Source organism: Branchiostoma lanceolatum, chromosome 2 (assembly GCF_035083965.1).
Source record: "Branchiostoma lanceolatum isolate klBraLanc5 chromosome 2, klBraLanc5.hap2, whole genome shotgun sequence".
In the NCBI taxonomy this organism is placed as follows: Eukaryota; Metazoa; Chordata; class Leptocardii; order Amphioxiformes; family Branchiostomatidae; genus Branchiostoma; species Branchiostoma lanceolatum.
In genome coordinates this window covers 15,833,192-15,856,865 of record NC_089723.1, presented here as the reverse complement: position 1 = coordinate 15,856,865, position 23,674 = coordinate 15,833,192, and the positions used below count along the sequence as shown (strand labels likewise).

The 23,674-nt window shown below is 41.2% G+C and overlaps 1 long non-coding RNA gene across 1 annotated transcript; it reads right to left on the bottom strand.

Moving 5' to 3' along the window:
- Positions 1 to 17,155: 17,155 nt before the first annotated feature.
- LOC136427588 (uncharacterized) lies at positions 17,156 to 23,403 on the bottom strand. The gene is made up of 3 exons (XR_010754475.1): positions 20,847 to 23,403; positions 19,065 to 19,773; positions 17,156 to 18,217 (listed from the first exon to the last, which is right to left on the bottom strand). It is a non-coding gene; the product is annotated as an uncharacterized lncRNA (long non-coding RNA).
- Between the last annotated feature and the right edge of the window lie 271 nt (positions 23,404 to 23,674).

The following is a 23,674-nucleotide window of genomic DNA, read 5'->3' as shown; positions in this document are numbered from 1 at the left end:
TATAGCCGATATAAGACGGAATGCATTTCTTGTCACAGAGGCTACAATCAATCTGCTGAAATAACAAAGTTACCAACAGGTTACTGCTTTCTCAATACTGAATGGCTGGGGTTAAAAGGGCTGCAGCTGGGGAAATTATCGTCCCAAAAACTAGCCTTTATCAATTCTCTTTCTCTTAAACGCCTTGTTCTCGTAGAAGCGGGAATAGCTGAGATAGACAATGCTTCATTCAAAGACTTTAGGGGGTTAACGCATTTGTATTTAGACTATAACCTGTTAACACACATCCCTGGCAAATGGCACAGCGAAACGCATGTGCGATGGGAGTATAAGCTCACATATCTTTCCATGTCCCACAATAAGATCTCAAGTTTAGGTCCTGTGTGTTTTCAGGACCTTGACAGCTTGTTGTCATTAGATCTAGGACACAACGATTTGAGAGAAATACAGAGCCAATGGTTTATCGGCTTGGACAAACTAGAAGAGCTATATCTCGGTGAAAACAAAATTAAAACAGTCTCACCCGAAGCGTTTGAATCTTTGAACCGACTGAAAGTCCTAGATCTAAGTAACAATGACATTGTGTGCCTGCAAAAATTTAGAGCTTTTGAAAATATCGATAGAGTTGTCCTCGCCGGAGAAGATCTAATTACCTCGAAAGCGAACGTTGTGCGACACATGTCATGGCGTGCTGTGTTTGAACACTGCAGCCCGTTGTCATTCCCATGGCTAGGGCTTTCCGCAACGCACTGGATGCGATTCGAAGTCGCAGACATAGTTTTTCACATCAATTACGAAGAAACTAAGGAAAGATTTGACATTGATTGGTATAACGTGTTGCCATGGAAGAATTACGCCCCCAGAAAAAGGGAATACCCATGTAAGCGTCTGGGGGGAGGCTTTCGACCGAGTGGTTTTACTGCTTATTCTCCTTTTGTTGTCATAGCAACTAGCAGTCAAGAAAATATGAACAAGACTTTTTCACCTCAGTGTGTGGAGGCATGGGAAGGGTCTGTTGGTATCACATTTCCTTTGAAGGATGCGTCCAGTTTACGATTCTCCGCCTTAGAAACAAGTGACAAACCATCTGCCCCTGGAGGGGAAAGTTTTAGCTTTGTAGTGACCACGCAGAAAAACCTAACGGTTGTCTCTGAAAATACATCTTCGTACAGAAACGGCAGTAGAGATGACTCGTTGACAAGCGTAGCCTGCTTTGTTATCATTCATGACAAAATGCACGAGTTGTTTTTCAACGTGTACACCACCAATAAAGCAGGTAACACAAAATGTTTTCCGTTGAAGACTCTTAAAAACGAAACCAAAACGGCAGAAACGAATGACACGTTTGACAATAGATATTTCACCAGTTCTGGTAGCTCCGACGGTAGAATGAATAGATCAGAAAACAAAACATCATCCCCTCCATTCCGTTTAACACTAACCACCCAAACTGAGAATATCACAACAGGGTCAGCAGTAACGTTGTTTTCTCTCCAATATACAAATGTGAGTCCTAATTTGGACGACGCTACATACATAACAATTCCTTTGACAATGGGCTGTATAGCGGCAGGTCAGCTATTCCTAATGACTTTCCTTGCTTTGTTCTGCTACCGAAAGAAAAGAAACAACGCAAAGCAACCTGGCAGTAGACAAGGCCTTCCTTTATCAAAATGCAAGGCTTCATGTGCCTTACGGAGTAACCCAATGTACCAAAGTAACACGGCAAGCACACATCTGAATCAGAGCACGCAGGACTCTTATCAAGCAAACGACAACGTCTACAATGAGATAAACGAGGATGAAGTATACGTTCCATCTGGCCACAACTACTGCGAAATAAAAGACGAGGATACTAGCAGTGAACATAAGCGAGTGAACATAAACAACTGCGAGGGCGTAAATAATACGCCAGAACAGGCCTCACAGAACGAGAACCTTGAGGACGATGACTCGGTGACTAATTTCTATGCAGCTACAGCTGAAGTAGTGTTGCCCACAGATAGAAATACTGCAGCTGACACTTCGCTCTATACGAAAGGTTCAAAGACAAAAGCTTCGGTAGACTGTAGATTGGAGAGTTTCTCTGTAACGAAGTCTGTAGATCAGGACCATACAGCGTATGAATTGACTGACCTTTCACCAGTGAATCAACCATGGGGATTAGAAACGTAACAATCAGGAGGGCATGCATGGGGGTACCAGAGACGTCGAATCGAAGGTCAAATAAGAAACATATCTGAAATACTAGGCTCTTGCTGAGAAGAAAACTTCCCTATCTCACTGGACCAACTACACCTTTGCGATCTCACTGCAACCGAGCGATTTGACAGCGCGCTCAACGAAATTTATTTATATCAATCAATCAATCAATCAATCAATCAAAGTTTATTGCACAGCAAATGTAACAGGTACAATGTATGGCAAGTTCGTGGGTAGTACAAAATGTCAAAACATATATGTCTTTGCTTATTAACAATGCTAATGATTTCTACAAAACTTAAGTCTAAACACTACGGTATCCAATAAGAGTAATACAGAATACATATATGGAAGTATATTACATGATACACAGGAAACATTAATTGTTTGCGTCAGAGATTTATCGATTTCTTTTTAGAAAAGAGGTAGATATGTATTGGCCTATGTACAAGGAAATTGCGTCAGGACATGACATAAGTAAATTAAACGTTTCTGAGCTTGTGTTCAATGGTAAGGTTATGTTTGCATTGCGGTTGATAACATTCATAAGTTTCTGCCTTTCTTCAATGTACGTGGGACATGTTAAAAGAAAGTGGAATTCATCTTCAACAGTATGTTTGCAGGTAGGACATGGTCTCTGAGTGGCTTGTACATTATTATGACGACCTTTTTCTATTTCTAAAGAGTGTACGCTAATTCGCAGTTTGGTTATGCTCGCAACAAATGATCTATAAGAAATCGATATTTTTACGCTTTGTGTGTTTTGTTGCCTTTTCAGTAATGCTTGTACATTTTGCATGATATTGACATCATAAATTCAAGGGAAACATAAAATCTAATTTAGGACGCAGCGAGGTCGTTAACGTGTCGCGGGTACCGGGTCCAGTGAGAAAGGGGCGTTTCCCTTAACAGGAACTATTTCAGTTTTGTAAATTTTATATCTGTCTTGTGGTAAAAAGAATATAAGCTATTGGTATTAGACGAATACATACACATGGATATTGTACTGAACCGTGAAAGTATGTTTTTGTAAAAAAAATGTTGACTAGATATTAGCTGTATGTTGATCTACTCATTATACTATTTTGCGCTTTACTAGTTTTCATATTGTTCACTCATAATCATATTTATGGTATGTGATTTCAATCATATTTATTGTCGTCATTCATGTAATTCAGTGAAGTTTGTGACTTTGTTGATGGAGGATCAATAAACAGTTCGTGTATGAAACCATGCTTGTGTTTTTATGTTTGTATAAAGAGCATTGTCTAAAACTATGGATGTCCCTGTAACTTTTATAGCTCAACTGGAAGCAACCTCTCAAGTGATCAATGAGTTGGTAACTGAGAGACCCCGGTTCAATCCTATGATTTTTGTTTCAATAAAACAAAAGCGTGAATGCAGCGGGTACCGCTTCACATTGGATGAAGGGATCGTCCATTTACCATGGGGGTAAGGGTCTGGGAAGGGAGGAACCATCAAGTTCATATGGGGTTGAGTGTCTTGAAAGGGAGGGACGATCCATTAAACATCGGGTTATGGGTGTGGGAAGGTAGGGACCATCTATTGTTTTTCAACCTTGAAAGTATACAATATACAATATACACTCTTCGGCCGTTTTCTAGTGCATGGGGTTGCGTGTCTCGAAAGGGAGGGACGATCCATTTCACCAGGGGCTGACGGTCTAGAAAGGAGAAGGAAGGGAACATCCACTTTACATGGGGCTGGGAAAAAGAGGCACTACCAACGTGGGGTCGAGGTTCTGGGAAAGTAAAGGGACAATCCGTTTCACATGGGTTAAGGGTTTGAAAAGGAAGAGAGGGAACATCCATTTTACATAAGACTTTAGAGTATGGGTGAGATGGGATCATGCACTTTTAGCTCTGGGTGAGGAACACCATTTCAGGTCAGTGAGGGTGTGGGGAGGGGAACATCCATTTTATGCAGATTTGTGGGTGGGGAGGGAGAAAGCATCAATTTTCCTGACAATCTAATGTGAAATATAAACTACACACCTGGTTTCAAACTTTTCTATTTGATAACAGTTCTTCACAAAATGGAGGAATGCAAAGTGTACAATGTGTTACAAAAAGGTACAAATAGCACTAAACCTATTGATCACAAGGCTAAGTGTGAACAACACCTTTTTGCAAAGAATGTATAACAACAAAGGACATGCTTATCTTATAAAGTTAACACACTCCCTGGTGTAAACGTTCATTAAGTATGACAGTGGCTCATTACTCTCCAGGCAAAAGTTCGGCTCTGGCTGTTTTTTGACACGGTTTTAGGCGTCTCTATTGGACTTTTTTTTGTCCCGTTTACTTTGTTTTTTGCCAAGCCGAACCTTTGCTTGGAGAATAGTGGCTCGTATACTCAAGCTAAAAATGCTGAGCGTTGAAAAAGAGGGTAAAATTGCTAAATATTAACTATCTAAGCTAAGCTAAAAATGCTGACAGATGCTAACTTAAGTTAGCATTAGTTAGCATTTTTAGATAACTAAAAATGCAAACTACGCTAACGACTGTCATTTGCAGTGTGACAGTGGCTCATTACTCTCCAAGCAAAAGTTCGGCCCCGGCTGTTTTTTGACGCGGTTTTAGGCGTCTCTATCGGACTTTCTTTTTTATTGTCCCGTTTACTTATGTTGCCAGGCCGAACCTTTGCTTGGACAATAGTGGCTCGTGACTAAGCTAAAAAGAATGCTAACTAAGTTAAAAACGCAGTAAATGCTGATAAAGTCAATGCATGGTACAGAGGAAACTTTTTGGATTGTTTTTTAAAGTTGTTTTGCGGCTTAAGGCAAAGGCATCTGTCAGATAGTGTTTGGATTAGTGTGTTGAGTCTGTGTGTGTGCGCGCGTTAGTTTGTCAGTTTGTGTGTAGTGTGTGCGTGTGTGTGTTCCAACATCCGTCTTCGCCAAAATTCAATAGGACTTGGAAGGCTACAAACTACCTCTGTACCATACACGGATATTATCAACATCTACTAAATTTTGAAAAATGCAGAAAAGTAATTTCAAAAAAATTTAAAAATTAAACTAGACCCTACCTCACACATAATAAGCTTAACTCTATATAGATTAGTTTATATATCTAATGCTAGGGAGAAGGGTCACATTTCTATGCCTACCAGGCTGTTTGAAAACAAAGAACAAAAAATGCCGGCATTATTATGTATCTTCTTGATAGGCGCCTTATCAAGAATATACATAATTTAAAGGATTACTTTAAAAAAAGTTTGTGTGTTGCTTTGGAATTGTGACCCTACCCTAGCATAACATAATACATGGTATAGATTATAAACACACTTAAGTATGACAGTGGCTCATTATTCTCTAAGCAAAAGATTGGCTCCGGCTGTTTTCTGACGCGGTTTTAGGCGTCTCTAGCGCGCTAGCGGACTTTTTCTGTCCCATTTACTTTATGTTGCCAAGCCGAATCCCTGCTTGGAGAATAGTGGCTCATGACTCAGCTAAAAATGCTGAGCGTTGAAAAAAAAAGAAGATAAAATTGCCAAATATTAACTAACTAAACTAGAAAATGCTACGCTAAAAATGCTCACCAAGATAAAAAAAGCTAAGCAAGTTTCTGGCCTGAGCACATAGGCAGGCAGGGCATTCTTTTTATCTTAGTGAGCATTTTTAGCTAACTTAACTAAAATGGAAAACTATATTAGCTTAAAATGCTAACTAATACAGTACTAACTATATCTCTAATGCTAGGGAGTAGGGTCACATTTCTAAGCAGGGGCCCGACCAGGCTGTTTGAAAACAAAGAATGAAAAATGCCTATCAAGAATATGCACAATTTAAGGAGAACTTTTTAAAAAAGTTTTGTGTGTTTAGCTGTCTTTTATATCGTATTTCTTTTTCCCGCAAGCTTTGGAATTGTGACCCTAGCATAACATAGTACATGCCATTTGTATACATGATTGTTGTAAAAGTGTACACTTTGCATTCCATAAAAGGTCAATTTCACAAGGACTTCATATACAGATTGCTGGGGGCCTGACAGGAAGTTAAGATTTGTGATTGTCATTTCAGTTCTAGGTTCAACCTAGAAATGTACAAAATCCCCTGTCTACCTGAAGCATCATCAGCGGAGAAAATCATGATCTCTTGATGGATGGCAAGGTGTTGAGCACATTTTGATTACACCCTGAGTAATTGCTAGTGGAGGGTTAGGACATTTAGAAGCAATAGCTACTTCTACACACAGGGCTTCAGCCTATCTCTGTGGTACACAAACCCGATGCCATGGCAGATTCAGCATCTGTAACAATGCCGATAGCCGGAATTGCTCTCGGAGTGACTGCAAGATTCAGTGTTTCAGAGAACAGGGATTTCCATGGTTCTGTTAGCTCATAACTACTCAGGCTCTCCAACCACCTGCCCTCCTTCCTGGCCCTGTGTCATTGTCTTGGGTCGGGACTCCAAGATATGACACAAGGCAAATTATGTCGTGGTCTAGGTTCCCGACGACCCACTTACCACCACATAAACAGAAAGGACAACAGATGGTAGAAGATTCCAAGCAGTCATAAGCTAACAGAACTAGGAAAATTGCCGTTCTCTGAAACACTGAACTTCACAACCACTCCGCTAACAATCTCAGCCATCGACACAGCCACAGAAACTAAACCAACCACACACAGAGATTGTACAACACAGAAACAGTCTGAAGTCCTGCATGCAAAAGTAGTCACCACTCACAAAATGCCCCAACCCCCTACCAACAACATCACTCAGGATGTCAACAAAACACGTCAAGTACCCTACCACCAACCAGGAGATTGTGACTTGCCCTGCCAACAACGCCTCGGGTATACAGAGGGAATCGTACGTTCAGTTAAAGCTATAAATGCAACATCACAAATAATTGACTTCCCATCACACCAATGATGAGTCAGTCCCAGCCCAATTCTGTGGAAACATTTTGCACTTCGAACTGTTTCCCTTGATAACGATGCAAACACCAAAAATTCCAGGTCCTCTGGCAGGGTGTATACATGAGCACCGGTCATTCTGGATGTCACCGTGTAGATGGCGTACTTGGCGTTGGATGACGACCTCTTGGCAAAGTACTTAGAGATGTCTGCTTCCAAGCTTCTTTTAGCTACAAGAAAGTCAAACACAAAAAGGAATTAAGAACAAAACAGCCACAAAACATCTTGCTTTGTTCAACTCCAAACGCTACGAAGGCACTAGGATGGTTTCTGCTCTGCCAGGAGTGGAAATGGTAACCGAAGTCATGCAGTAGTAAGTTGAAAGATATCTAAACTCAGATCAAACTGTTGGCAATCAGGACAATTGGTGGAACTGGCATGGGTAAACTCAGTTCAAAGACGGTGCCACTGGCCTGAACAAAAGTTATGTCACGGTCAAGTTGGAGTAAGTTGTACAGATTCAATCAACAGTCTCCTTGTCTTCTTCAATCATGGCCACTCACTCACTCACTCACTCACTCACTCACTCACTCACTCACTCACTCACTCACTCAATCACTCACTCACTCACTCACTCACTCACTCAGATGTACACATAGACATCAGCTGCAACAAACACAAAAGTCTCAACGGCTGTCCAATGGTATTGGGAATGTGACATACAATAAAAACAGATGTAACTGTGGACCATGCCAGTGCCAATGCACAAACCATGTGTATGCCCAATTACAGATCCATTTTCATAATGAATCCTATCACCTTAAACTAAAGCTAAGCAGAGTCTGCCGTCAAACAATTATACAGCACAGGTAATGCTCACCTTGTCAAATGTGGTACACCCATTCTCTTGAAGACTCCTGGGCTAAGTGATGCCCTGGATGTTGTCGCAAAGAACCTTCAATGTTGTTGCCCAGGTTCTTGCACGGTCCAGACATATGTGTCAATGGTGCCTCCACACCATTGCTGCAACAAACACAAAAGACAATGGCAAGTGAGAAGGTGACCTACAATTATAACTGGACACCTCTGATAAAAAGATAAAACAAAAAGTGCATGTAATCACCAGAATTTCCAACCAACAAGTTCCAACCAATGTAGTGCGATAAGCATTTTCTGCGAAGCATTGCTCAAGTGACCATAATTTCTTAAGAAAAAGGACAGTTGAACAAAGACAGTTGAACAAAGACAGTTGAGCTAAGCCAGTTGAACAAAGACAGTTGAACAAAGACAGTTGAACAGACATCTTTACAGTTGAAAATTTGAATTGTGTTTCAGGCATTATCATAGAAACCTTTTTGCGTTTCGGCGCCTTCGCGCCGGAACGCAATGTCCTGGCTTTTACTTTCGATGCATGCATAGCGCATGCAGGATGCTTCGATGCATGCTGCAGGCATGCTGTTTGGTTCAACACTGTGTCGCACACCAGAAGACCTTATATGGCAATACGTTCCCAAATCCTTGTATAGCCGTTGCCTTATATGGCAAGGGAGCACGAAAAGGCAGGCAGGCTAGATTTGCATGACACACAGGAGGGCGACCTCATGTAACTGCTAGAACTGTTCGGAAATATTATTGCATTGTGGTTTCGGACTTTGATATCCTGAAAAATGACCATATTACATCTATTCCACAAGATTGCAGAAGAAAAAAATGATTTCGTCAAGAAAACGACCAAAAATCGACATAAATGATACCACATAGTGAGGTTATAGCATTACGTACAGAGAAACGGGTTACGTACCACAGCTTAGCCCATCTGTCAACGCGAAGCACTTCGGACCTAGAAGATCCGGGTTCGTGTCCGTGCATGGATTTTTTTTTTCTTTTTAGATATTGAATATCAAAAATATATATTGATATTATATTAATCCATCAATATCATATTTATGAATATCATTTTTTCATTTTTTTCATTAATAAATAAAGAAATATTTTATATTTGTTATTTTTAAATATTCATTTAATATATACAAGGCCTTTGTCTTATGAACAGGACTTCATAGATTCCAAACCCGGCATTCGAATTTTTCTGTTCATTGTAATGGAAAATACCGTGCAGCGGCTCCTATGCGCGGTAAGATGATTCTTGCAAAACACTCGCCACTAAACTTCTATCCCCGATGTAAACAGAGGCTCTTGATGTTGTTTGCAAAACAGCGATCCTTTGTTACAGCAGCAAATGCTCCATTGTTCAGTATCGACTTCATTCAGACAACACGGACGTGGAAAGTGGCGCCGCTCGGCACAAAACTATGGGAATTTTCATGAATTTTAGCAAAATTACCCAGGAAAATAAGGAAGAAATGTTGTAAATGCGGAAACCAGAATAATACGGATGAGGTAGCTGTTGATTTGTTTGACATTTGGTAGTCATTTTAGATAGAACCTTAGCTGTTATGAACTTCTATTTCACTTAATTACCATAGTGCTGATGATTCAATGGTGCTTTTTCAAATTTTATGTTTTATTGCGTGCCATGTACATAATTACATTGATAGCTTTTATAATGAGCCTATTGTACATTTTACAAATAAGTACAAGTTGTAGGCCAAGACCAGCTTTTTCAAAAGCACTTAAGTTAAGTGACGTATCTTCAAAATTGCTTTCCCCAATCTGCCTTTCTCTATTAAAACAGTACTCATTTCCCAAAATGGCAATTTTTCTTATAAACTGAACAGCCCTTGAGTGACTTTCTCTGGCAGATTTTACTTCAAGTAAAGGGAAAAGACAATTCACACTCATAAACGTAGCCGAAACGCCAGCTTTTTTGAAAAGCTCTTGTTTTCTTATTGTTTAAGAAATTCTACCAACGCAGCTTCACTGAAACGCTTCGGAATATGGAGAGAGGGGTTCTCCAGACGTTGTCGTGGCCTAATAAAGATCTTTATTCCACACTCACATGTCTTCTCCTGTCTATCCCTACAGTCGGTCTGTCTTGTTTAACGTTAACACAATCTGTTTCTCACTTTATATGTTCAACAACAGACATCTTCCCTGATAGATTAAGTCACAAGATGAATCACACACAGTCTCAAGAGACCGGTATGCCTAAACACCTCAGCCGAACTCATCCGAACTCATCCGAGTCTAAAATGCAGTGTACATGGGGCAAGTACTTTATGTGACGCTCTAGATACATTGTTTATGCAATTATGACTAAAAAACATGCAACAAATCTTAAGTATCTACTAGTTTTTTTTCATGTTTACCCCTTTCGATCGTTCCAAGATGAGAAGGAATGTCTGCCCGCCATCTTGGATTCTCATTGTTGTGGTCCACTCAGGTCCGCTAATACCTTTCTGAAGTTTGACAGACGACAGGACAATAAGACGGTGGATGCTGTTTTGGTTATAGATTATATCATAGCAAAAGTGTATCGCAATCAACTCATAATGATTGTGCAAAATGTGTTTTTCAGCCTCAAATACAAGCACGTTTATGTTATCATGGAAACTAGAAGAGCACGCAAAAACTGGTAATTACTTAAAAAATAAAGACTTCCTGCAATTTTTTCTTATTTATAATTGCATAGGCAATGTATCTAGAGCGTCACATAAAGTCCTTGTCCCTTGCACTCTGCATATTTGACTCGGATGAGTTCGGGTGAGATGTTTAGGCATCTCAAGAGGCAATGGACAGCCTAGAGCCGTCTTGCACTGCCTTAGTCATACTAAGTGTCAATATCTCAGTAAGCTAAGAGGGATCCGGAGTACTCCACCTACACACATCTGCTTACACATATTTTGAGTATGTACACACCTAGTTGGTAGCGTTGTACCATGTGAACATCAACAACTAGCAAAACAGTGATCTTCCCGTGGCAAAAGCGTAACTGTCACACAACTGAATTCTCTCCGGCAGCTACGATTTTGGCACCAGAATATCTGATTGGAGATAACTGTAAATGCACTTAAAGTTCACGTGGTTTTTATTTCGGGCTAAGGCGAAATAATGTTGTGGTTTAAAGTTTGCGGCAGCGCTATAGTCACATTCTGCTTCAGCACTGGACAAAACTGCTCGCAGTGGTTTTAAGTTCGCGGTGAAACGGTCGCCGCGAAAACCGCGTATTTACAGAAGTTGACTGTTCTTGTGGTGCTACATATTTTAGGTAGGTCGACAACTTTACACCCTAGAGTTGTTCTATCGTTTGAGATACTCAATAAAAAGAGTGAGTTGAGAGTTTGAAAATTGACGTGGTCTTCCATGACTACATGTATTTGGTTCAAGGGAACCAATTGAAATATTATATTTCCATCTGCGTCGGGTCCTTGTTGATATGCGTTGGGTTGCCATTTGTACAAAGGGAGGTCACCACGTGAGGAAACATTAACAAATTGGTCTGAAGCCCAGAACGACTTGAGTAGTTGCGCGCTTAGTTGGTACAAGGAGGTTATATAGACTATATAGTTGGTAGTGTTGTCCCCTCGGAACATCCAATACTAGCAAAACATCTCCACTTCTGCAACGTAAGGTGCGTCATTTACATTTTTGGAGCGCCAGACTCGCGAAGAATAGCGTCAGCTGAATTTGCATCATAACGGACAAGAACAGTTGATACAAAAGGACTCAAGTTGTTGAACAAAGGTAGCGTTGTTTATTTCTGGTCAGTGTTTTCTTTTTTTCCCCATATTGATGACAACAGATCCCGCGGAGAAATAGCGTCAGCTGAATTGGCATCGTCGAAGAACGGAGAACAGTTGATACAAAAGGACTCAAGTTGTTGAACAAAAGGAGCGTTTTTCGGTCAGTGTTTTCTTTTTCATATTGATGACAACAGATCCAGCCGAGAAATAGCGTCAGCTGAACTGGCATCGTCAAAGAACGGACAATAACTGTTGATACAAAAGGACTCAAGTTGTTGAACAAAGGTAGCGTTTTTTGGTCAGTGTTTTTTTTTCCATATTGATGACAACAGATCCAGCGGAGAAATAGCGTCAGCTGAACTGGCATCGTCGAAGAACGGACGAAAACAGTTGATACAAAAGGACTCAAGCTGTTGAACAAAGGCAGCGTTTTTTGGTCAGTGTTTTATTTTTCCCCATATTGGTGACAACAGATCCAGCGGAGAAATAGCGTCAGCTGAACTGGCATCGTCGAAGAACAGACAAGAACAGTTGATACAAAAGAACTCAAGTTGTTGAACAAAGGTAGCGTTTTTTGGTCAGTGTTTTTTTTTCCATGTTGATGACAACAGATCCCGCGGATAAATAGCGTCAGCTGAACTGGCATCGTCGAAGAACGGACAAGAGCAGTTGATATAAAAGGACTCAAGTTGTTGAACAAAGGTAGCGTTTTTGGTCAGTGTTTTATTTTCCCCCATATTGATGCAACAGATCCAGCGGAGAAATAGCGTCAGTTGAACTGGCATCATCGAAGAACGGACAAAAACAGTTGATACAAACGTTTGTGAACACGGCTTGTGTTTTTTCCCTTCACTTTGACGGAAGCAGATCATTCCGGCTGCGGCGAGGTCACACGGCAACCCCGCTCAGATCTGGAGGGCGACTCGGTGAGAAAACCCGGCACTAATTCAGCACTTCGCAACAAGTAAAATCGAGACGTCGGGCAAAGAAAGCTTTGTTGAACACTCTCTTGTATTTGAACTCTTTGATACATCAACCTGTTGTCCGCGCTGCGTATAGGTAGGTTTATGCCAGTAGTTTATCCGGAATTCTTCTCTTGACACAACGTTCGTGGTTGTCATAATCGTACTGCTCAGATTCGAGACTTTAATCACTGCATGAAGTGCTTGAAAACTCAAACTACAAAGGCGACTTAGACATTAGTGGTTTAACATTAGATTTTCATCGAGTGAAACAGGCTGAAACATTTTTAAAGATAATTTTTTTGTAGAGGAACTGCTTTCGCCAAAATGAAGGGGAGATTTCAAAACAAGATTGGCATTTTGATTTTTCTTGCCGTGGCGACGGTACCAGATATTTCAGCAGATCCAACTTGCTTTCCGGTGTGCGAACGAACGGATTGGTCCATTTGTAAACCCGTCAAAACCCCATATACCGACCGATCACTTCCAAAGGCCCTTTATAGCCGATATAAGACGGAATGCATTTCTTGTCACAGAGGCTACAATCAATCTGCTGAAATAACAAAGTTACCAACAGGTTACTGCTTTCTCGATACTGAATGGCTGGGGTTAAAAGGGCTGCAACTGGGAAAATTATCGTCCCAAAAACTAGCTTTTATCAATTCCCTTTCTCTTAGACGCCTTGTTCTCGTACAAGCGGGAATAGCTGAGATAGACAATGCTTCATTCAAAGACTTTAGGGGGTTAACGCATTTGTATTTAAACTATAACATGTTAACACACATCCCTAGCAAATGGTACAGCGAAACACATGTGCGATGGGAATATAAGCTCACACATCTTTCTATGTCCCACAATAAGATCTCAAGTTTAGGTCCTGCGTGTTTTCAGAACCTTGACAGCTTGTTGTCATTAGATCTAGGACACAACGATTTGCGAGAAATACAGAGCCAATGGTTTATCGGCTTGGACAAACTAGAAGAGCTATATCTCGGTGAAAACAAAATTAAAACAGTCACACCCGAAGCGTTTGAATCTTTGAACCGACTGAAAGTCCTAGATCTAAGTAACAATGACATGGTGTGCCTGCAAAAATTTAGAGCTTTTGAAAATATCGATAAAGTCGTCCTCGCCGGAGAAGATCTAATTACCTCGAAAGCGACCGTTGTGCGACACATATCATGGCGTGCTGTGTTTGAACACTGCAGCCCGTTGTCATTCCCATGGCTAGGGCTTCCCGCAACGCACTGGATGCAATTCGAAGTCGCAGACACAGTTTTTCACATCAATTACGAAGAAACTAAGGAAAGATTTGACATTGATTGGTATAACGTGTTGCCATGGAAGAATTACGCCCCCAGAAAAAGGGAATACCCATGTAAGCGTCTGGGGGGAGGCTTTCGACCGAGTAGTTTGACTGCTAATTCTCCTTTTGTTGTCATAGCAACGAGCAGTCAAGAAAATATGAACAAGAGTTTTTCACCTCAGTGTGTAGAGGCATGGAAAGGGTCTGTTGGTATCACATTTCCTTTAAAGGGTGCGTCCAGTTTGCGATTCTCCGCCTTAGAAACAAGTGACAAACCATCTGCCCCTGGAGGGGAAAGTTTTAGCTTTGTAGTGACCACGCAGAAAAACCAAACGGTTGTCTCTCAAAATACATCTTCGAACAGAAACGGCAGCAGAGATGACTCTTTGACAAGAGTAGCATGCTTTGTTATCGTTCATGACAAAATGCACGAGTCATTTTTCATCGTGCGCACCGCAAATAAGGCAGGTGACACAAAATGTCCGCTGAAGACTGTTAAAAATGAAACCAAACCGGCAGAAAATATTGAAACGTTTGGCAATAGATATTTCACCAGTCCTGGTAGCTCAGACGGTAGCATGCATAGATCAGAAAACAAAACATCCTCCTCCCTTTTCAATTTGATACTGACCACCCAAACTGAGAATATCACAACAGGGTCAACAGTAACGTTGTTTTCTCTCCAACATACCAACGTGAGTCCTAATTTGGACGACACTACATACATAACAATTCCTCTGACAATGGGCTGTATAGCGGTAGGTCAGTTCTTCCTAATGATTTTCCTTGCTTTGTTCTGCTACCGAAAGAGAAGAAACAACGCAAATCAACCCGGCAGTAGACAAGGCTTTCCTTTATCAAAATGCAAGGCTTCAGGTGCCTTACGGAGTAACCCCATGTACCAAAGTAACACGGCAAGCACACATCTGAATCAGAGCACGCATGCGCAGGACTCTTATCAAGCAAACGACAACATGTACAATGAGATAAACGAGGATGAGGTATACGTTCCATCTGGACACAACTACTGCGAAATAAAAGACGAGGATGCTAGCAGTGAACATAAGGGAGTGACAGACAACCGCGAGGGCGTAAATAATACACCAGAACAGGCCTCACAGAACGAGAACCTTGAGGACGATGACTCGGTGACTTTCTATGCATCTTCAGCTGAAGTAGGATTGCCCATAGATAGAAATGCTGCAGCTGACACTTCGCTCTATAAGAAAGGTTCAAAGACAAAAGCTTCGGTAGACTGTAGATTAGAGAGTTTCTCTGTAACGAAGTCAGTCGACCAGGAGCACACAGCTTATAGATTGACTGATTTTTCAGATGTGTCAAATTAAGGAACAGCCAATAATATCACCAGTGAATCGACCGAAGGATTAGAAAGGTAACACTCAGGAGGGCATGCATGGGGGTACCAGAGACGTCGAATCGAAGGTCAAATAAGAAACATGTCTGAAATACTAGGCTCTTGCTGAGAAGAAAACTTCCCTATCTCACTGGACCAACTACATCTTTGCGATCTCACTACAACCGAGCGATTTGACAGCGTGCTCAACGAATTTTATTTATATCAATCAATCAATCAATCAATCAATCAAAGTTTATTGCACAGCAAATGTAACAGGTACAATGTATGGCAAGTTCGTGGGTAGTACAAAATGTCAAGACATATATGTCTTTGCTTATTAACAATGCTAATGATTTCTACAAAACTTAAGTCTAAACACTACGGTATCCAATAAGAGTAATACAGAATACGTATATGGAAGTATATTACATGATACACAGGAAACTATAATTGTTTGCGTCAGAGATTAATCTATTTCTTTTGAGAAATCAGGTAGATATGTGTTTGCCTATGTACAAGGAAATTGCGTCAGGACATGACATAAGTAAATTAAACGTTTCTGAGCTTGTGTTCAATGGTAAGGTTATGTTTGCATTGCGGGTGATAACATTCATAAGTTTCTGTCTTTCTTCAATATACGTGGGACATGTTAAAAGAAAGTGGAATTCATCTTCAACAGTATGTTTGCAGGTAGGACATCGTCTCTGACTGGCTGGTACATTATTATGACGACCTTTTTCTATTTCTAAAGAGTGTACGCTTATTCGCAGTTTGGTTATGTTCGCAACAAATGATCTATAAGAAATCGATATTTTTACGCCTTGTATGTTTTGTTGCCTTTTCAGTAATGCTTGTACATTTTGCATGATATTGACATCATAAATTCAAGGGAAACAGAAAATCTAAATTAGGACGCAGTGAGGTCGTTAACGTGTCGCGGGTACCGGGTCCAGTGAGAAAGGGGCGTTTTCCCTTAATAGGAACTATTTCAGTTTTGTAAATTCTATATCCGTTTTGTGGTAAAATGATATAAGCTTTTGGTATTAGAGGAATATATACACATGAATATTGTACTGAACCGTGAAAGTATGTTTTTGTAAAAAAAAATGTTGACTAGATATTAGCTGTATGTTGATCTACTCATTATACTAGTTTGCGCTTTACTAGATTTTATAGTGTTCACTCATATGTATGATATGATATTTCATTCACTGTTATTGTCGTCATCATTCATGTAATTCAGTTAAGTTTGTGACTATGTTGATGGAGGATCAATAAATAGTTCTTCTATGAAACCATGCTTGTGTTTTTGGCGACGCCTCAGGGGCGAGCCTAATAGTATACTTTACGCCCGATTTGTAAGAATTCCCAGAATTGTACAGGCATGTTTGGAATGTGTTCGTTATTCCCTGGGGAATTTGTTTTCAAGTGGCCTGTCCCTGTTGAATTGGAAGTAACGGGGTTGGCAAACAGTTTGATGGAATGTTTTGTCATGGATTTGTCAAATTGTATGTCTTTGATTTAATCGGGTAGTAATTACGATTGTTTATTATAGCGTTTATTGTAATGATCTATACATGTATATATAAAGATGTTTTGTATGTAACATGGCCGAATAATATGTTGCACATATTTTTGGTTGATTAGATGATATTAGAATAAATGAAAATACGTATAGCTTGATGTTTTAAAAAACTTTTGTTGTTTGAATGAGTGACTCATTTGCAAGTATCGTATATGTCATCAGTTTTGAGATAGTTGTAATGATCTACGTTTCGAAGAAAAAGGACAGCCATAGTGTGGTTATATCTTTATTCTAAGAACATGATAAAAACATATCAATTTGTTTTGAAGCAATGTTGAATACTCCACCCCTTAAGACCCGGCACAGATACGGACATGTCAATGTTTTACGAGATAGAATCGATAACTGTACTATGGATGGAATAGGGGACTCTTATATTGATCTGTACATCGTTCCAAAGGCAGATAAATTACAAAATAAGAGATAACTGGGTGAAACTTTACTACATTGTATTTGTTTTGGATTAACAAGTTAGTTGCCGTAGTGGGTCGGGATTGCACTTTAGGGAGACTTTGGGTATACACATGGAAACACTACAATGATATAGACAAAAGATATCATTGGGTACAGAGTTAAGAGGTGCTCAATTTTTTTTGCTAGTATCGTACTTACGTCATTCGTATCAAAGTGCATTCATGATCTTTTGATCAAACTTTAAGTTCTAAATATCATAATGTTATACAAGATAGAAACGTGAACAGTAATACGAATACAATTGGGGCTCCTAGATTGCCTGCACATCGTTACAAAGTCAGATGGAATACAAAATATATAACACAAAGTTCGGTGAAACTTCACTATTTCTTTTGTATTACCAAGTTTGCTGTCTTAGTGGTTCGGCATTGTATTTCAGGGCGGTTTTGGGTATACACAAGGATGCAACACAATGATATATACAAAAGATATAATTATGTACAGTGACAGTGTTAGCAGGTGCACAGTTTTGAGGCACAACCAGACACAGAACGTCTTGAGGAGACACTTGCATGGCTTGATATGGAATGAAGGGGTGGGGGTGTTGATTTGTGGTGTTAGGCATGGTTAGGGGAACTTGCTATTTAAGGCACAGAAAATGGCTGTCGCTATTGATGTTTTACATGTAGATATGTTATCCTGTTCCTGATAAGAGAGAACAGTATGTTACATTCCCTTTTTGCTGATAAGACTAAACTTAAGTGTTTGAAAAGCCTCCATGTAACTTGTCCTCCCGGTACGTTGCCTGGTCTGGTTGCTCCAGCCTTTCTTCATCCTCTCATCCGTATCATCTCATAACTCCTGAAAAAAAAGCTGATGAATTACTCTCAACTTTGGTTGTACAGCAGTTTCATACATTACATGCAACTAACTATTGGTTGTAAGAACGTGTAAGGGATTAATATTCCTATGATATTCGGTGGAAAATGGAAGATGGCACATGTCTGTTTGATACTCTCTACGGTTACGTTGTTCAACTCTACATTTGAAAGCATTCAAGTCCGATCCAAAAGCTAGAGACGTCCTTTATACTGGACATGTAGAGAATTCATTTGTCTGCTAGAAGTTTCTCATTATCCGTGGTCTTATCGACTAACACAAATACATAAACATAATTTCTGCAACTTTGATTTAAAGTCAATGCACATTCATTCACTCACTCACCCACTCACTCACTTACACACTCACATTGATGGGTAACTGAACTGTTGGGAAAATCTGTAACTCAGGGATATTTGTGTCGGCTGAGCTTAACAGGATATTTATGAATTTGTAACTTTGCAAGAAATATTGCAATGTCGAAAAGATTACGGTACTTATCATCTCTCTCCACACCTACTTACACCTACAAATTGAACGACAGGCCACAAAACCATTTCTGGGTAAGTTAAATCTAACACGGTAAAATCTAAACGAAATCATGATCAGGTATATGGCTGGCCAGGGGTGCTACATTTCCAAGTCAGTTTTCCATCAGACAGTGTGCATGAGATATAGAGGACATGTCGTTAGTAACCACTGTGTTCGACAATAGAATAAATGAATTACTCCACGAAATATCGGGGTGATCAAACATAGAAACGGCAGAGTCTATGTGTACAGAAACATATGCGCCGTGCAACAGGTTCAGACCTTAAACTTTACTGACCTTCAGACCGCTATCTGAATCTCCGTCAGAGGGAAGGCGTGGTGTCGTTTCAACTTCCTGGCCTTTTCCTTGGCTCCGGACGGGCGGAGGTCCATGGGGCCGGAGGTGCCCGCTTTGTGGTCTATTCTTCGCTTTCTTGAGTACCGAACCTGCTAAGCCTTCCCCTTTCTGTTCTTGTGGGGCGCTCTAATATCCCTGAGTACAACCTTAACAAAGTCAGATCGAATATCATGACAATATTTGATTTGAAAACTTACCGAGGAGCGGATGCATTTATTACTAACAGTACTACGATCACTTTGATGGAATTTTAAAAGAAATCACGAATGCATTACCCCAGTGGATTGTTTTGGAGTAGCCCTGGAGTCAGACTGTGTGACATTTGGACTGAAAAGGAGTGTGTGGTATTTGGACTGAAAAGGGCCGCCTTTGTTGCTTTGTATGTAAAATACATGGTTTGGAGAACTTGCTTATTTGAGACACAGAAAGTGGCTGTCGCTATTGATGTTTTACATGTAGATAATCATGCTTCTCTGCTTCTGACATAAGAGAGAACATAATGCTACATTCCCTTTTTGCTGATAAGACTACAAAATAAGCTGTTTGAACAGCCCCCATATGCATGTAACTTGTCCTCCTGGTACGTTGTCCGGTCTGGTTGCTCAAGACTTCCTTCATCCTCCCATCCGTATTATCTCGTAACGCCTAGCTGGAAAAAAAAGCTGATGAATTTCTCTCTGTTTTGGTTGTACAGAAGTTTCATACATGACATGCAACTAACTATTCGTTGTCAGAACATGCAAGGGATTAATATTCCTATAATGTTCTTTGGAAAATGGAAGATAGCACATGTCTATTTGATACTCTCTACGGTTACGTTGTTCAACTGTACACTTGAAAGCATTTCCGATCCAAAGGCTAGAGACGTCCTTCATACTGGACATGTGGAGACTTTGTTTGCTAGAAGTTTGTCATTATACGTGGTCTTCTCCACTAACACAAATACATAAACAAAATTTCTGCAACTTTGATTTAAAATCAATGCACATAAATGGGTAACTGAGCTGTTGGAAAAAATCTGTAACTCAAGGATATTTGTGACGGCTGAGCTTAACAGGATATTTATGAATTTGTAAGTTTGCAAGAAATATTTGAATGTCGAAAAGATTAGGGTACTTATCACCTCTCTCTCAACCCGTGCAAAGAAGTTTGCACAAATTAAACGACAGGCCACAATACCATTTCTGGGTAGGTAAGTAAAATCTAACACGGTAAAATCTAAACGAAGTCATGATCAGGTATATGGCTGGCCAGCGATGCTACAATTCCAAAACAGTTTTCCATCAGGCAGTGTCCATGACATCTAGCGCTCGTTGTCATTTAAATGTACGCATTTTGTAACCTCCGTTACCGTTTGAAGTAAGGCGTTTCTGACATTCAGATTTGCACATATAGGGTGCCAAACTGTCATTCTTTTATGACGACTGAAAACTTTTTTTTTGCTTTTAAAAATGACAGTTTCGCATATTATATGTGGCATATCTTAATGCCAGAAACGTCTTACTTCAAACTGCAACAACGGAAGTTACAAAATGTGTACATTCAAATGAGAACGAGCGATAGAAGACATGTCGTTTGTAACCACTGTATTCGACAATAGAATAAATTCAGACCGTAATTACTCCACGAAATATCGGGGTGTTCAAACATAGAAACGGTAGGGTCTATGTGTACAGAAACATATGCGCCGTGCAACAGGTTCAGACCTAAAACTTTACCAACCTTCAGTCAGACCGCTTTCTGAGTCTCCGGCCGTCAGGTGTGGGTCGTTTCAACTTCCTGGCCTTTTCCTCGGCTCCGGACGGGCGGAGGTCGATGTTGAGTCCAAGGGGCCGCAGGTGCCCGCTTTGTGCCCGCTTTGTGGTCTGTTCTTTGCCTTCTTGAGTACCGAAGCTGCTAAGCACTCTCCTTTTTGTTCTTGATTGAAGATCGAAAGAATTGACGAGGAATTTTGAACAATGGATCAAACTTCTTTACACCGTCATCCTTATACATTACACAAATTGTCAAATGGCATCCTAAAAGCGTGCTTGACTGTCCGACTGAACATGTCTTTGTCCTGTTGCATACTGCTGGTTCCGCCTTGCCGTGTTCGATGGTTACGCGTTGCTGTCGGTACGCCCTGAGTTGGCGATTGGTTGCGCCCTGTTGTCGATTACGCCCTGCTGTCGGTGATTGGTTACGGCCATCTCTCGGTTACGCCCTGCTGTCTGTGATTGGTTTCTGCCATCTCCCGATTACGCCCAGCTGTTGGTGGTTGGTTGCGCCCTGCTGTGGGCGGTCTAGAATTAGAAAGTCCCGCCCTGACATCCGAAGTGACACCCACCAGCTGGATGCCAGATGTCAACACAAATAACGGTATCCAGGCTCTATAGGATTGCTTTCTTTGTTCATACGTACCCCCAACCTGTTTTTGTTGTGTTTGCATATGTCTGTCTGTGTTTCCACATACTAGTACATATTTTGTCCAGCATAACTCAAGACATGCAAGAAGCTACGGATAAAGCACGTTGAAATTATTATTTCCATGAAAAAAATAGTTATTGGCCATGGCCTGTCTGTCTGTTTGTGTTTCCGGATTTTTGTAATCAGCATAAGTGAAGAACCTCTAGATGGATTACAATGATATCTGGCATGAAGGTAGGAGCTGGGAAGACGAAGGTCAAGGTCGATTTGGGGCCGCCTGGTATGTGACCTTGGTACTGCAGCAGAACTTCCGTTTTTTTTATCATTTGACCTGGGCGTGCCATGATCTTGATTTTTTGGTGGCAAATAACTTGTAATGTAACGAGGAAGTGTTTTAGGTGTGGGCCTCCTAGCAGCTTGCTCTGGAGCTGCGTTCTTGTCAAAATCTTCCAAGGATGATACTAGGTAACTGATGAAAGGAACGACGGATTTCTATGATATTTAGTATCTAGTTTAAGCCCCGGTTACACATAACCGAACATGGCCTCCCGACTCTCCCCCGACCATGGTTAGAGTGATTCTGGAGTGTTTGGCTGCGCCAGCCGAATGTTTTGAAAATTTCAAAACATTCCAGATTCGGCTCTGGACGGAGGGACTGGAATGGATTGGCTGGTGTTCGGCGCGGTCGGCTGGTGTTCGGGTGGTGTTCGGGAGTAAGTCAGCAGTAAAATTAGAACCTTAACCACGCCAGAACCACTGCTGACTTACTTCCAACTAGTTTCTAACCTACCCATGACTCACCATACGGCCGTAGACAAATCTCTGCTAACTCATTCCCAACCAAACTGACTACTGCCAGAACAGGGCGAATCACCCAGACCTTCACACGACCAAAAACAGAGAAAAAAAAGCTAAAAGCCTATTTAAGCTAACTGTGATCCGAATTCGATCTCTTGATGATGTTAACAACATAGCAGAATGGATTATTTTGATCAAAAATGAGAATAACCCCTCTTTTGAAAGTGGCTGAATATGTTCCATTCGTGAGAGGGTTAGCAGCCGGTCGGGAATTAGTCAGGAGAGATTCGGCTAAAGGTAGGGATGGTTGGGAGTTGGTTAGAAAGCATTCGGGGTTTGGTTGGGGGTACACCGTGTATTGGTTAGGAGATGATTGGGACATGTTCGGGGCAGATTCGACGAATGCTCGGCGCCAAAGTGTGGCCTAATTCTGGTCAGACTGCTCTCGAACTACCGCCGAGCCGAGTCGGCTAGCGTTCGGGAGCCATGTTCGGCTATGTGTAACCGGGGCTTGTGGTGGATCCCCGGAATTTAACTGGGACACATGAAATAGGAAAGCGGTGTGCTCCTGATACACAACCTGGTTTAAGGTCACTCGAATGAACGCACATTCCATTTAATTGCACTGAATTCCAAAATCCCAAACCGGTTCCCATTCACTGCATTGTTAGTTACTCCGCATATCTGCACGGCGCATTGACACCAATGCCGGATAACTGCACCAATTTTTTTCAAAAATCTAACTAAAAAGGTGCGCTAAAAATCGACAAACGCGGTACACATGAGCCGATACCTGCCGGTGTAAAGGCACAATACCACCAATATATTTAAAACTGTTTTGAGTAACAAAAGAAGGCGGGCTCCATTGACAGTTACGTTGATAGGAATCGTATGGGAGGTCCCTGGCGTGTAGGCACCATTAATGCTTAGGTCACAATTGCGCTGGTGCCCGTCGGGGATGAAGCCCCGGCCGGGCTATGACGTCCGGGGGGCACCGGCTGTCGTGGTCACAAATAAAACTTTCCTTCACGCTGCCCTGCAGGGGTCCCGGGGTGCTCCGGTGGGCACTCGGTGGCATTTATGTAAAATTTTGTAACCTTCATTGGTCGGTCTCCGGCAGGCACCCGTCAGTTGCTCTGAAGGTACCTGTGGGGTCCGACAGGGTACCGCGTGCTTATCACATCCAGGTGGGGCAGTTGTAGGGTCCCTGCCGAATGCCCCGCGAACGACGGTCGGGCATCAGGCAGGCTCCTGGTCATATCTCGAGGAGTATATACAATTGCACTGGAGCTAAAAAAGAAACACGATATACGAAGTTCTCGCTTTAGTTATGCTCACCTGATCTG